Source organism: Callithrix jacchus, chromosome 2 (genome assembly GCF_049354715.1).
Source record: "Callithrix jacchus isolate 240 chromosome 2, calJac240_pri, whole genome shotgun sequence".
In the NCBI taxonomy this organism is placed as follows: domain Eukaryota; kingdom Metazoa; phylum Chordata; class Mammalia; order Primates; family Cebidae; genus Callithrix; species Callithrix jacchus.
Window position 1 is genome coordinate 147,936,698 of NC_133503.1, and position 14,947 is coordinate 147,951,644.

The window sequence follows — 14,947 nt, forward strand, 5'->3', positions numbered from 1 at the left end:
TTTCTTCTCTGATGCTTGCTTTCTTTATTTGGATCTAAGTTTTTGAACTATATAATTTTCCTTCTTTCTAAAGAAAGTCTTTTAACATTTCTTTCAAGGCATGTCTACAGACAATAAATTCTCTCAATTTTTGTTTGTCTAAAACATCTTTATTTTTCTTTCTCTGTTGAAGAATAATTTCACAGAGTACAGCATTCTAAGGTGGTGTCTTTTTTCTGTCAAAACTTTAAATATTTCACTCTACTCTTTTTGCTTACATGGTTTCTCAGGAGAAATCTGATGTAATTCTTATCTTTGCTTCCCTATAGGTAAGGTATTTATTTTCTCTGGCTTTTTTTCTTTTAAGAGTTTTTCTTTACCTTTGATTTTTTTGTAGTTTAAAAAAGATGGCGGCCTCTGTGTGCGGCGGGTTGCCGGGGCCAAGGGTGCTGTCCTGTAGCCCAGAGCTGCCTTGCACTTGGCGAGCCCTGCACACCTCCACGGTCTGCGCCAAGAACCAGGCGGCCCGAGTCCGCGTAAGCAAGGGAGACAAGCCGGTGACCTACGAGGAGGCACACGCGCCGCATTACGTCGCCCACCGTAAGGGCTGGCTGTCGCTGCACACAGGTAACCTGGATGGGGAGGACCATGCTGCAGAGCGAACGGTGGAGGATATTTCCCTTCGCAAGTTCATGTGGTGTACCTTCCCAGGCTGCCTGGCTGACCAGCTGGTTATAAAGCAACGGGCTAACCAGTTGGAAATCTGTGCCCTGGTCCTGAGGCAGTTGCCTGCACACAAATTCTACTTCCTTGTGGGCTATAGTGAAACTTTGCTGTCCCACTTTTTCAAATGTCCTGTGCGACTCCAACTCCAAACTGTTCCCTCAAAGGTTGTGTATATCTAGGTTGATCCCCTTTTTTTGCATCAAGCTGTAGCCTGCAGAGAATGGAAATGTGGGAAAGGAACGGTACGCGAGGAAATGTATCCCCTCAGAGGACCAAGGCACAGTATCAGCTTTTAATAAAGACTCTCTATGTTGATTTAAAAAAAAAAAAAAAAAAAAAGATGTTCCCAGATTTAGTTTTTCTTGACATTTATCCTGCTTAGTGTTCTCTGAGCTTCCTGGAGCTGTTGTGGCAATTGACATTAATTTGAGGAAAATGCTCGGTCATCATTTCTTCCAAGTATTTCTTCTATTCTTCTTTTTTTTTTCTTTTTTTCCTTTTCCTGGTATCTTCACTGCACCATGTTACACTATTTAGGGTTGTCCCACAGTTCTTGGATAGTCTCTCTTTTTTTCTTTCATTCATTTTCTTTTTTGCTTTTCACTTTGGGAGGCTTCTATTAAGATATCAACATGCTCAGAGATTCTTTCTTTAGCCATGTCTAGTCTACTAATAAGGCTATCAAAGGCATTCTTAATTTCTGGACAGTGTTTTTGATCTCTAGTATTTCTTTTGGTTCTTTCTTGGAACTTCCATCTCTGCTTACCTTGCCCATCTGTTCTTGCATGGGATCTATTTTATCCATTCTATCCCTCCCATAGTCCATTTTTGTTGCTATTACAGAAGGCCACAGACTGGCTACTCTATAAAGAAAAGAGATTTAGTTGGCTCATGAGTCTGGAAGCTGGAAAGTCCAATGACATCGTCCCAGCATTTGCTTGGCCATCTGATGAGAGCCTTCTTGTTGCATCATCCCATGACAAAAAGTGGCAAGGCAAGAGAATTTGTAAGACAGAAAGAAAATGGAGGTCAAACTTATCTTTTTATTAGGAGCCCACTTCTACAATAACTCACTCAATCCCATGATAATGGCATTAATCCACGACCTCATGGCCCAATAACCTTTTAAACATCCCACCTCTTAATACCATCACAATGACAATTAAATTTCAACAGGAATTTGTTCAAGGACATGCAAACCATAGTATTATACCCCTACACCCCCCCCCAAATTTGTGTTCTTCTAATATACAAAAATATATTTGTTCCATACCAATAGCTTCCGGTTTCTTAACTGGTTCCATCATCAACTCAAAAGTCCAAAGTACAGAGTCTCATTCAAATCAGATATAGATCAAACTCAAAGCACAATTTATCCTGAGGCAAATTCCCTCCAGCTCTATGCCTGTGAAACCCAAACAAGTTATCTACTTCCAAAATACAATGGTGAAACAGGCATGGGATACACATTCACATTTCAAAAGGGAGCAACAGGAAAGAAGAAAGGAGTAATAGGTCTCAAGTAAGTCCAAAACACAACAGAGAGAACAGTAAATCTTAAAGTTGGAAAATAATCTCCTTTGACTCCCTGTCTTGGATCCTGGGCACACTGGAAGAGTTAGACCCCCAAATCCTTGAGCAGTTCTACATCATGGGTTTTGCTGGACTCAGCCCATGTGCTGTAGCTTTCTTGAGTTGGAATCTCTTCTCTGCATGTCTCCCGGGCTGGAGTTGCACACTGGTAGCTCTACAGTTCTGGGTGGTGGTCTCACTCCCATAGCTCTACCAGGTATTACCCTGCTGGGGATTCGTTATGGCAAGTTCCTGTGGAAATTTTCTGCTTAGGCCCCAAGCTGTCCAATACATACTTTGAAATCTAGGTGTGAGAAGTCATCCCTCCACAGTTTGTGGACTATGGATGCCTACAGAGTCAGCATCATGTGAATGCCACTATGGCTTACTGCTTGTATCCTCCAGAGTAGTGGGCTGAATCACACCTGGGCCCACTTGATACATGGCTGGGGTGGCCGAAGAGTGCTACACTGGAATGCAGGGAGCAGAGTTAGGCAGCTTTGGGTAGTAAATCCCTAGAGAGTGCCCTGGGCTTCTTTTTTCAATCCATTCTGCCTGCCTAGAACTCTGGACCTGTGTTGTTGAAGAAAAGCAGCCTTTGAGATCTTTGAAACACCTTCAGGGTATTTCCCCATTGTCTTGATGAATAGCATCTGGTTTCATTCTATTCATATTGTGTGTGTGTGTGTGTGTGTGTGTGTCAGGGTAAGTAGACTTTATTTTTATTTTTGACTGTTAAATTGCTTTATTTCTTTATTATTATTATTGTTATACTTTAAGTTCTGGATTAATCTCTTTAGCAAGCTAATACTTGGCCACACCCTTAATTTGTACTGCTAAATTCACCTTTTCCCTCTTAACATGGCCAGCCTATGAATTTTCCAAATCTTTCTGCTCTGCTTTCCTTTTCATTATAAGGTCCATCTTTAAGTCATTTGTCTTGTATCTCACCATATGCGGTTAAAAGTAGCCACACAACAGCCTGAATGCTTTCCCGTTTAGATAATTTTTCCACCAGTATTGTAGTTGACCATTCTTAAGTTCTGCATTCAATAAAGTCCTAGGACATGGACACACTGCTTCCAAGTTCTCTGCAACTGTGTAACAAGGATGGCTTTTATTCTAGTTTGCAATACCTTGTTCCTTATTTCCACTGAGATCTCATCAGAATGACCTTTATTGTCCACATTCTGATCATGACCACTTGAGTAATCTCTAAGAAATTTCACTTTTCTCACAGATGTCCTCTTCTTTGAAGCACTCATCAGAATCACCTTTAATGCACCATTTACTGCAATATGGGTATTTTATAAACGGCTGCTCCAGATTCTTCCAGCCTCCACCCATTACCCAGTTCCCAAGCTGCTTCCTTACTTTTAGGTATTTGTTACAGCAACAGTCTTATTTCTTGTTGTGTATTTTCTATTTTAGTCTATTTTCTGCGGCGATATCAGAAGACCACAAACTGGGTAATTTACAAATAAAGGAGTTTTTTTTTTTTTTTTTGGCTTATGGTTCTAGAGGCTGGGAAGTATAAGGGGATGGTGGTGTCCATCTGTGGGGGCCTTCTTGTTGCATCATCTTGTGGCAGGAAGGCAAGTAAGCACATGAGACAGAGAGAAAATGGGAGCCAAATGTAACCTGTTATCAGAAGCCCACTCCTATAATAACAAACTCACTCCCATGATAATGGCATTAATCCATTCATGAGGGCAGAGCCCTCCTGGCCTAATCACTTTTTAAAGGTCCCACCTCTTAATGCCATGACAATGGCAATTAAATTTCAACACGAGTTTAGGAGGGGACATGCGAACCACAGCAAGTACTTAGTAGATTAATCATAGTTGTTTTTAATTCCAAATTTGATAATTGCCAACATTCTTGCCATAACTGAGTTTGATTCTGATGCTCACTCTCTCTCTCCAAACTGTCTGTTCTTTAGTATGCCTTGGAAGTTTTTCTTGATAATAAGACATGATGTACTGGATTTTAAAAACTACTATAAATGGGCCTTTAGTAATATAGTGGTAAGGTCTAGAATAGGAAAGTAGAAGTTCTATGATTAGGTTTCAGTCTTTTCATAAGACCGTCCCTTTGGACTATAAACTTTACAGGTGCTTCTCAGTCTTCCTCCCCTTCACCCCCACCCCCGCCCCCACCCCACCTAGATGGGACAGAATGGCTAGAGGGGACTGGAGTTGGATGTTTTGCTTCTTTCACATAGACAGCTAGAGTGGGCTGGAGTTGAGTGTTTCCCTTCTGTGAGGTCCAATAGACTTTAATAAAACCCCAGTATGTTAAACTCTGGTTAAATAGTTTCTCTTGAGGACAGACCTTATTAAGAAGAACAGAATACTCTGGTATATTTCCACAATGTTTTTTTTTTCCTCTTACCATTGCTGGAAGTATGAGGCAATTTTTCCCTAATATTAGCTGTGTTCTCACCTGGTAGAGCTCCAGGAAATAAAACTTACAAAAGCATGGGGACCCCTGATTACTTGGTTCCCCTGGAATTTTTAAGTCTCAGACTTGTCCATGCTGAGCTTCTAGTGATTCATCAATGACAGTTAAGGTTTTCCTACCCTGGCACTGGCTCCTGAAGGGTTTTCTGCTCCCATAAGTTGTGATTATCTGTATTTGCCTGTCTTTCCAGTTTGTGGGGAATAGTTTGACCTCACTTCCCTTATAAATCTAAGTGTTGATTTTTCAGTTTGTAATTAGATAAATTCTTTTTAAAATGGATCTCTTATCCAGAGAATTGGTCGTAAGTTTGACTCTAAAATGTCTTAGCTTAAAAAAAAAAATTCTACCAGTGGGTTTATCAAGTGAAAGTTCACTGCCATTTCAAATAGAAAAGTGATCAACGAGTTTCAAATGAGAAGCATTGGCTCTGCTTTGCAAATGCTATAACACCACACACTTCTTTCCATTGCTTGTCAATGGATGATGTTTGTGGATATTTATAAAAGTAAATTGAAAAATGGGAAGGGTTTAATTAACTGAAAACAGAAGACATAGCAGGTGAGAATATTTCATCTTTACTAGCTTTGGAAAAGCTACTGTGATATTGATGTGGAAGTCTGAAAAAAGCTCATGTGTTGCTCGGATTGCTAATAGGTTTTGAATGGAACAAATTGTGGATTTTAAAATTTGTATTGTCCTCAAAGCTATTATCTTCTTAAAAACAAAAGAAAGAATTGTTTTTATTTAAGTAATTAATAACTTTTGGCAGAGATGGAATTTGTTTTAAAAAGCACATAGAGTGCCTTACTGAGCAGCTCGCCACTTCACCCTCTGCTAACCAGGGTGGGAAGATTTGTAGGTGCTTCTATCAGAAATGCTGATGTGCATTGTTGGAGGGAGGGAGGCTGCCAGCTGCCTGAAGAATGCTAGCTCCCATTTTCTCTCTTCTGAAATTCAGTCCATTCAGGCTGTAGGAACTGAATGAAACTGAATTTCACGAAAGACAGAAAATGGAGAGGAAAACCATGTAGCATGCTTATGTGTGTTCAATTTTCCTTCCTGATCTCAGAGTGTATGAGGTTTAATCTTCAAGTGGGTGATATGACAGTATAAGGCATGACATAGAAGCTGTTTCCACAGTGCACTTTGGTCAGGTTGAGGATGCACTGCCACATCTGCCCACCACAATGCCCCCTACGACCAGACTGGGGGATCTTCTCCTGCAGCTGCCCCCACTTCTGCATCCTCCACTACCGACTATGAGCATCCAATATTTCCAAGTCTTTTGCCTCCCTAAGCACAACAGCAAAACAAGAAGTCAGGTCAGGACTTGTTCTGCCCCTTTCTACCTAAATGGATTTTTCTGAAAGGAAGAAGCCAAGGAGAAGGGACTGGAGATGCGTATCATCTAAGTGTAAAATGTTAATACTTCCTTACCACACATCTGATTTCCTGGTTTGCACATGCTTTTTTCTGTACATCTTTTGAAGCTCTTTGAAGACAATGAAGCCCTCTATCCTTTGCTCAGAAAAGTTTCACATGCAAAGAGGTCCTTTCAAGTGAGCTTTTAATCACGCACGAAATAAGTTTGCCCTGTGGTTTCTTTATGTGGCTGGCATACTGCAGTCCATGTTATTTTCAGATTGAAGATGTTATTTCCACTACCTGAAGATTATATGTCTAGATACCGCAGAATAGAAGAGCTGTGCTGATAACCATATTAAAATCATAAAAATACCATTATGTTTTTCAAGGCAGAGTCAGATTGAGTTAATCAGAATTGGTTTGCAAGATTCCATTTGTTTCTCTGTTTAAAATAGTGTCAGGTTGACAAGTCTTTTGTTCCCACACTATCACATTGGCTTCTATTCTAATCTGTGTGATACCCAGACAATACAGATAAGCTAAATGTGGTCTAATCAATTCTGACTCTTCTGATCTGACTGATGTTTTTGCATGGATTTTGATTAATCAGAAATATGTAGAATATTCATGTCTCATCCCATAGTTATGACAGGTGCAGACTTTGCTTTTCATACGTTCAGAATAATGCTACAATTCAAAGTGTCCCTTTCATCTGACATACTACTAATTGAATGATTTCTTTCTTGAAATAAAAGAATAGACTATTGGCTTTATACTTTTGAAATGGGAAATGTGGTTTAGAAAAGCTTCTGTGAAGTGTTATCAATGGTAAATAAATTTGTAGTGATGTAATTCAGACTCTCTCAATATAAGAGAATCTCTGAAGATTTTATTGACTTAAGGAGAATAATGGAAAATATACAAAATGGACTCTATAGCAAATGTCAAAAGATTCCAATCAACATGGAAGGTAGCGTCATTTTATCCTCAATGAGACTATATTTTTCTGTTCTCCTTCAGGACCTTTAATTCCAAATCCCTGTAAATGCTATCAAAGAAAAGATAAACACATGGAAGGACAGAAAGGGATCCAATCTCAAATACAGGTGAGACTGATCGTTGTCTCTTCCTAAGTAAAGAGAGAGAGTTCTTATCCCACTGGAGATGCATGAAGTTGGAAAGAGCATCACTAGTACACTTACAAAGGAAACCAACAGCAACAAAATGCCAAACAAAACAAAACGAAACAAAAACAGAAAATCTACAACTTTCATTTACCCTGTTAGAGAGCTAAGGAATGATAGTTGCCTGTGAAAAGAGATGAGGTGAAAATATTTTCTTACCTAGGACATATGGAGCTGAACACTTGTAAGAATAACTTAGCTAAATTTGTTAACAAATTGGTAAAAACTGAGTATAGATTAGCAAAATCTGTATGTAGGTTAGTAATGGAGAGAACAGAGAACCTCCAGGGCTACAGATACAAGTGGATTTTTCAGCCACTTTTCCACTAATCTTACCATGTATTTGCACACAAAAATAATGGTGAGAGTCTTGAGAAAGCATCCATTGAAGGCCATGCTTGCAGGAGATGAATGGCAGGGCTATGGGAAAGAGAGGATTCCTTTCTCCCTGATCCCTTTCCCCATCCCCTCTATGGAACCCTATGGAACAAGTCTTATACTGTGGGAAGAGGGCAGCAAAGACTTTAGGCACTCTTGAAAAAAACCCATTGAAGATGGAAATAGGAAAAAAAAAAAACCTAAACTTGGGGGAGGTGAAGAAGCTTTGAGAAAGCAGGGAAAAGCCCATGAAACTCAGGGACACAGTAATTACCTAAGTCTGACACATCAAACCACTGAGAATACCACTGTCATCATCATCAGGCTAACACATATTAAGGAATGGTGCAGCTCTTCCTAGAGAACTGCAAGAACGTGGAAGGAGACCCTCTCTGAGGTACAGTAGAAAGGGATGATCTAATGCTAAGGGTCAAGCAGACATTGAGAAAAATCCTATGTTGATCCAGCCCCCATCCTAAGCACAAGTCATTACTAGAGGAATTTGAAGCCTATGGTGGACCGTGAGTAGCCATAGCAACAATAAACCCTAAACACAGCTCAGTTCAGACTAGATTAATTTAAAACTTCACATTAAAGGCCTAGGAAAGATACTCATTTTTAGACATAAAACTATCTCACTGTCTGCTATTCTGTACAAAATGTCCAGCTTTCAGCAAAAAAGTATGAGGCAGGTTAAAAAGCAATGAAAAACAACACACTATAAAGAGACAAAGTGAACAACAGAACCAGACTCAGATATGACACAGATGTTGGAACTTTCAGACAGGAATTAAAATAACTATGATTAATATGTTAAAGGCTCTAAAGAAAAGGGGAGCAATATGCAAGACCAGATGAGTAATTTTAGCAAAAGAATGGAACCTATAAGCAAAAGTTAAATGGAAACTCTTAAGATGAGAAAACCACAGTAATAGATAAAGAATGCCTTCAATAGGCTCATCAGTAGACTCAATACAACTGAGAAAAGGATCAGCAAACTTAAAGATAGGTCAATAGCCAAAAGATATCTTAATTGCCAAAACTGAAACACAAAGTGGGCAACTAATGGTGGGGGTGGGGGTAGAACAGAGCATCTCAGAACTGGGGGAAAATGTCAAATGATTTAGCATATGTGTACTTAGAATCCTAGAAAGTGAAGAGAGAAACTAAGGAAGAAATAATAGCTGAAAATTTTCCAAAATTAATCACAGGTATGAAATCACAGACTTAAGAAGTTTGGAGAAACCAAGCAAGATAAATACCACACACTAGATATATCATACCTACACTACTTAAAACCAAACAGCAAAAAAAGAAAACCTTACAAGCAGCTTAGAGAGAAAGAGAGAGAAACCAAATTCTTATAAAAACAAAGATAAGAAGTACAGCTGACTTATTGTCAAAAACTGTATAAACAAAAAGGCACTGGAGTGACAAAAGAACAGAAAGAAAAAGATAATAAGTCAACCTAGAATTCTACATCTGGAAAAACATCTCTTAAAAATAAAAGAGAAATAAAGATTTTATTCTACAAACAAAAACATATAATTTTTTGGTAGCATATCTACCCTGCAGAAATTTTCTAAAGGTTTTCAGGCAGAAGAAATATGATATTAGACAAAACTTGGACATATAAAAAACTGAGAGCTGTGGAATGGAATAAATTTATATTTTCTTTTAAATCTTCTAAAAGATAAAAAAAGTACTGAAAGCAAAAAATAATTATTTAATTCTCAAAATAAATTACGCTTTTTTGATAAAATTCTACATCTATGATTTAAAATTCTCAGCAAACTTGGAATAGCTGGAAACTTTCTGAACAACATAAAAAGTATCTACTAGGAGCCTACAGCTGACAACATACATGAAGACTGAATGTTTTCCTGCTAAGATCAGCAACAATATAGGAATTTCCTCTCTTTCTATTCCTATTCAGCATTGTACTAGAAGTCCTAGCGAGGACAACAAGACAATAAAGAAAAAAATAGAAGGCATATGAATCAGAAATAATGAGATAAAATGCGCTATTCAGAAACGACATAACTGCCTATACCTAAAATCCCAAAGAGTCTACAAAGGAAGTCCTAGAATAAATAAGTTGGTTTAGCAAGACTTCAAAGTACATGATCATTATGTAAACATCAATTGTATTTTTATATATAAATAATGAAAACATAGAATTTTATATTTTAAAAACAACAATATCATTTAAAATAGCACTAAGTGCAGAATCTGTATCTCAAAAAGCACAAAATACTTGTTTTAAAAAAAATCAAAGAATACTAAAGGAAGTGGAGAGATAGACTCTGTTTTATAGTTGGACTAAATATTATTAACATGGAAATTCTTCCCCAAACTGATTTAGCGATTCAAAGAAATCCCAGTGAAAATCCCAGGAGAATCTTTTATTGATATTGAAAGCTATTTGTAATATTTGTATAATATAGGAAAGGAACTAAAATACTCAAAACAATTTAGAAAAGGGGCAAAGTTGCAGGATTCACAGTAGCTGATTTCAAGACTTACTGTAAAGCTGTAGTAATCCAGACAGTAAGTTATTGGTAAAAGGATGAGCATATAGATCAATAGAACAGACTCAAATTTCAGAAATAGACTCATAAATATGTGGCAACTGATTTTTAACAAAAGTAGGACAATACAGGGGGATTCAATGGGGCTGGATGTCTGTATGAAAAAAATGAGCCATACCTCACACCTTTTATTAAACTTAACATGGATCATAGACCCACCTCTATAAAATTTGTTTAAAAGTCAAAGAGAAAATGTATGTGGTCTTGTATTATGCAAAAAGTTCTTAGATAAGAAACCAAAAGCGCGATCCATAAAAAAATGAATAAATTTATAAACTGGGTTTTATAAAAGAGCTGAAAACTATTCAAATGTTCATAAACAAACTGGTCTATCCATACAATGGAATACTATCTACAACAATAATAAACAAACTAAGAATCATACAATACTGATGAATCACAAATGCATTTTGCTAAGTGAAAGAAGATAGACCCAAAAAATTATATATTGTATAATTCCACTTATATGACGTTTCGAACAAGGCAAAGCTATCGCATAAAGAACAGATCAGTAGTTTCTAGGAATTAGGAGTTGTGGGAGGATTGGATGACAAAAGAGCAGCAGGAAGGAATATTTTAGTGTTATGAAGCTGTTTTGTGTCCATTATTCTGAGTGATGTATCTACCACATGACTGCATTTATCAAAATCTGTATACCACAAAGAGTGGATTTTACTACATATAAATTTGAAAAATATATACAGTAGCTTTTGCTATCTTTTTCAATAACACATTTCCTGGTACTTCTCTGACACACCTGACTTCTAAACGATAGATGTTTGTATTAGCCTTTGGGTCACCTTGCTTTCTCTCTTCTGATCCTTCCAGACCTGCACTGTGCAATACTATAGCCACTAGCTATGTGAGGCTCTAAAGCACTTTAAATGTGGCTAGTCCAAACGGAGATATACTGCGTGTGTAAAATACATTCCAGATTTCAAAGACTTAGGACAAAAAAATATAAACCGTTTCACTGATATGTATAAATTTATTATACTTGAAACAAAAAAGTTTAATATATTGCATTAAATACAATATAGCATTAAATTACCTCACCTGCTTCTTTTTACTTTTTCAATGTGACTTCTGAAAAATTTAAAATTACATTTGTGGCTCACATTTCATTTCTACTGGATAGCACCGGTATAAAGTTCTGTGGTGACTGGACAGCTCTGCTTTTCCAAGTTTGTGACTCAGCAATTTGGAACAGACTGAACTTGGGTTCTGGGACTCCTTCCTGTGGATGCTGCTTTCTCCATTGCTCTCTGTTTTTCTGTATCCACCCCCACTTTCTCCTTCCTTTGTTTCCTTGGGAATACAATAATATAATGGGATGATGATCTTGCCCACTGTAGTAGTTTGTTCTCACACTACTAACAAAGACATATCCAAGACTGGATAATTTACAAAGGAAAGAGGTTTAATTGATTCACAGTTCCACATGGCTTGGAGGCCTCACAATCATCGCAGAAGGCAATTGAGGAATAAGGCCACATCTACATGGTGGCAAGCGAGAGTGGACTTGTATAGGGGAACTCCCCTTTATAAAACCATCGGAACTTGTGAGACTCAATGAGAACAGCATGGGAAAGACCACGAGAACAGCCCCTGCAACCAGCAATTTACCAGGCCAGCACCCTGGCTTTGGGCAGGGTCTTCAAAGAGTAGACCCAGCAGGTGTCTGTGGATCCCAGCTGCACAGACCCTCTCCTGGAGAGAGAGAGGCTGCTTGCCACACAGGCCACACGGAGCAGGGTCCCGCCATGGCCCTGAGCATCTTGACTGAGCAGTTCTGCATCCCAAGGCCTCGCAAGGGGCTGGAAGGAGCCTTCCTGGGCCGCTCGCCCTCCGCAGCCCTGCTGGGAGGGCTTGCAAATGCACATAACAGCCAGGCTGAAGGCTGCCCAAATGCACTTGCAGCTCGGCAAAGAGTGAAACCGTGGGAACAGGTGTGTCGGCGGCAGATGGGAACACGGGCTTGGAGAGGTGAAGAAAGCTGCCGGGAGTCATCCACTGTTCCATGACAGGACCAGGATGGGAAACTGCTCAGCTCGTAGCCGGGACCCCCTGGCGTCCAGGGGGATGTTGATCTCTGTGGGCTGTTTCTCCCTGTACGAAATAGCCCAGACTCCTCCTCTTCTCCTTCTTGTTGGAGGGGCTGTCAGTGATCATTCCTGCACACTGCTGTCTAGGAAACCAGATGAGTGAGGCCGGGCCGGGCGCGGTGGCTCACGCCTGTAATCCCAGCACTTTGGGAGGCCGAGGCTGGTGGATCAGGAGGTCAAGAGATCGAGACCATCCTGGTCAACATAGTGAAACCCCGTCTCTACTAAAAAAAAATACAAAAAATTAGCTGGGCATGGTGGCGCGTGCCTGTAATCCCAGCTACTCAGGAGGCTGAGGCAGGAGAATTGCCTGAACCCAGGAGGCAGAGGTGCGGTGAGCCGAGATTGCGCCGTTGCACCCCAGCCTGGGTAACAAGAGCGAAACTCTGTCTCAAGAAAAAAAAAGAAAAGAAAAGTGCGCAGAACAGGAGCGGATAACCGTGGCAGGACTGTCGCAATATGCCCGGGACATGCCCGCGAGGCGTTGAGAACTGGCACGCGGTATTTCATGATGTTTGATTGGACTGTTTAGGGGGTCTTTTCCTTTCTGTGTTCCTCATTCAACATCCAGTGTGGATCATACGGTATTGACAGCCATCAGCATGTATCAAAGACCTACTCACACCCAGGCCTTCCCGGAGGTTTTGCAGGCACCAGCTCTGTTCAGGCTTAGGTGCCCTTTCAGGACAGAACCAGGCTTAGGGGCGCTCCATGCCTCACCTGAGACTGCCCAGCAAGCCTGAGCCCATGGGCCCTGCAGGCTGCTCCTGATGACCCTGCAGGCCTCCTGCTGCTCTGGATGGGGTCCCTGGAAGGGGACCTGGTGAAAACCAAGGCCTGGTCCCTGCCTGCAGGAGAAGGGAACACAGGTGCCTCTTGGTCAGGAAAGGGCCCCACAATTTGAGCAGCTTCTGACATTTTTAGAACAGCTTTCAGTGTATGCAGACCACCATGGCAATCCAGTGTCACCTATACTGTTATTTTAAGACCTGGATCTTTAAATCAACTCACTTCTTTTTGAAGTACATTTATACCTGGAAGACATGTTAATCATTGCTGCAGTTAAAAAAATCAATGCCACCTGTGGTAAGCTGCAAGTAACTAAAAACATGCATAACACACGTGAACCCCTGACTACATGTTAGTTTTTGGGTGTTCTGGCCACATGGACTCACATTGTTTGCTGCGAGCTTTGTACCCAGGGCCACCCTCCTCCCTTAAATAGAGAGATTAGCAGGGACAGAGCCACCATAAAGACTAACACTCTTGACCTTTGATGTAATTAGGAGACTGGGAAGAGACTGTAGAAGGCTTTGCTTTCTCACTATGACCTAATAATGAAGGCCGCCTATACTGCTGGTGTCACTGGGGGGCATCAGTGACAGGCAGTCTTCCCAGCTGTCTTGAGAGGTGGGGTGGGAGGGCTTCAGTGGCCAATTCCAGGGGATTTGTGAATGGGCCCCTCTCCAGTATCAGCCAAAGGAACAAGCAGCTGTCGGGGCTGCAGAGCCCACCCCAAGGAGGAGAAGGTGACCCCAGTGACGGGCCCATCCAGGTTCCCAGCACAGTGCTGCTGTGTTGCCTGGAGGCCCCTTCCCACAGGGCAGTCTGGCCTCTGTGGAGTCATGGACCATTCTCCGAGGTGTCATTACTTTTCTCTTTTTGGATTAACGCCAGGACAGTGTGTTCAGCAGGGATCCCAGAGGGGTGGAAGAACCATCTTTTGTGTCATTGGGGAAATAAAGGTGCATGAGGCTTCAAACAACAACAAAAAAATGAGAACAGCATGGGAAAGACCTGCCCCCATGATTCAATTACCTCCCACCAGGTCCCTCCTGTGACACACGGGAGTTATGGGAGCTACAATTCAAGATGAGATTTGGGTGGGGATAGAGCGAAACCATATCACCCATCAACAAAGATGTTTCATTTAAACAGTACAAAGTTTTCCAACTTTTGAATTCCCAAAACTGGTGTGATAACTGTCCAATACCCACAAGACCCACCACCACCTACGGAAACTTTACATGTTTACATTGTTTATCTGGACCCTAAGAAATCTGAGTTCATGACTCCTAGACGAACACACTTTTCTCATGTAAAAGATGAGATCACCAGTGCTCAGGATGCTCAGTGACTTTCCTGAGTTGGCTTGGTCAGAGGAACAGCCAGGACTATTTCCAAGTCCACTGCCCTTTCACATTCTTCACTATCCCAAACAAGCCTGCTCCCTCTTGGTTTGTTTTCACAATTCTGTGGGACTTTAGTACAACAGTAAATCATCGCTACCCTCTTCTGATGTGATTTGCGAACTCTCTCAATCAAATGTGGTTGCAAGTTGTGCCACAAGAACACCATCCACCATCTTTCCCTTGAGCTATCTGCCGTAGTTCATTTAGAACCTTGCTTCATTTCCCCCATATTGATTACAAAGGTTAAAATAAGCTTATTTTTATATACGTTCTTTGTATACAGACATATGTCAGTATACACAGTTGATCATCTGCCATGGGATTTTTGTGCTACTATGGAACCCAAGCTCCTAGAAGTCAAGGGAGTCACATTTTTTATCAAATTATACTTA

The 14,947-nt window shown here is 40.5% G+C and overlaps 1 pseudogene; it reads left to right on the forward strand.

Annotated features, from left to right (window-relative positions):
- The first annotated feature begins 386 nt into the window (after positions 1-386).
- On the forward strand, positions 387-884 carry LOC100390576 (mitochondrial ribosomal protein S24 pseudogene; annotated as a pseudogene).
- Positions 885-14,947: the final 14,063 nt, after the last annotated feature.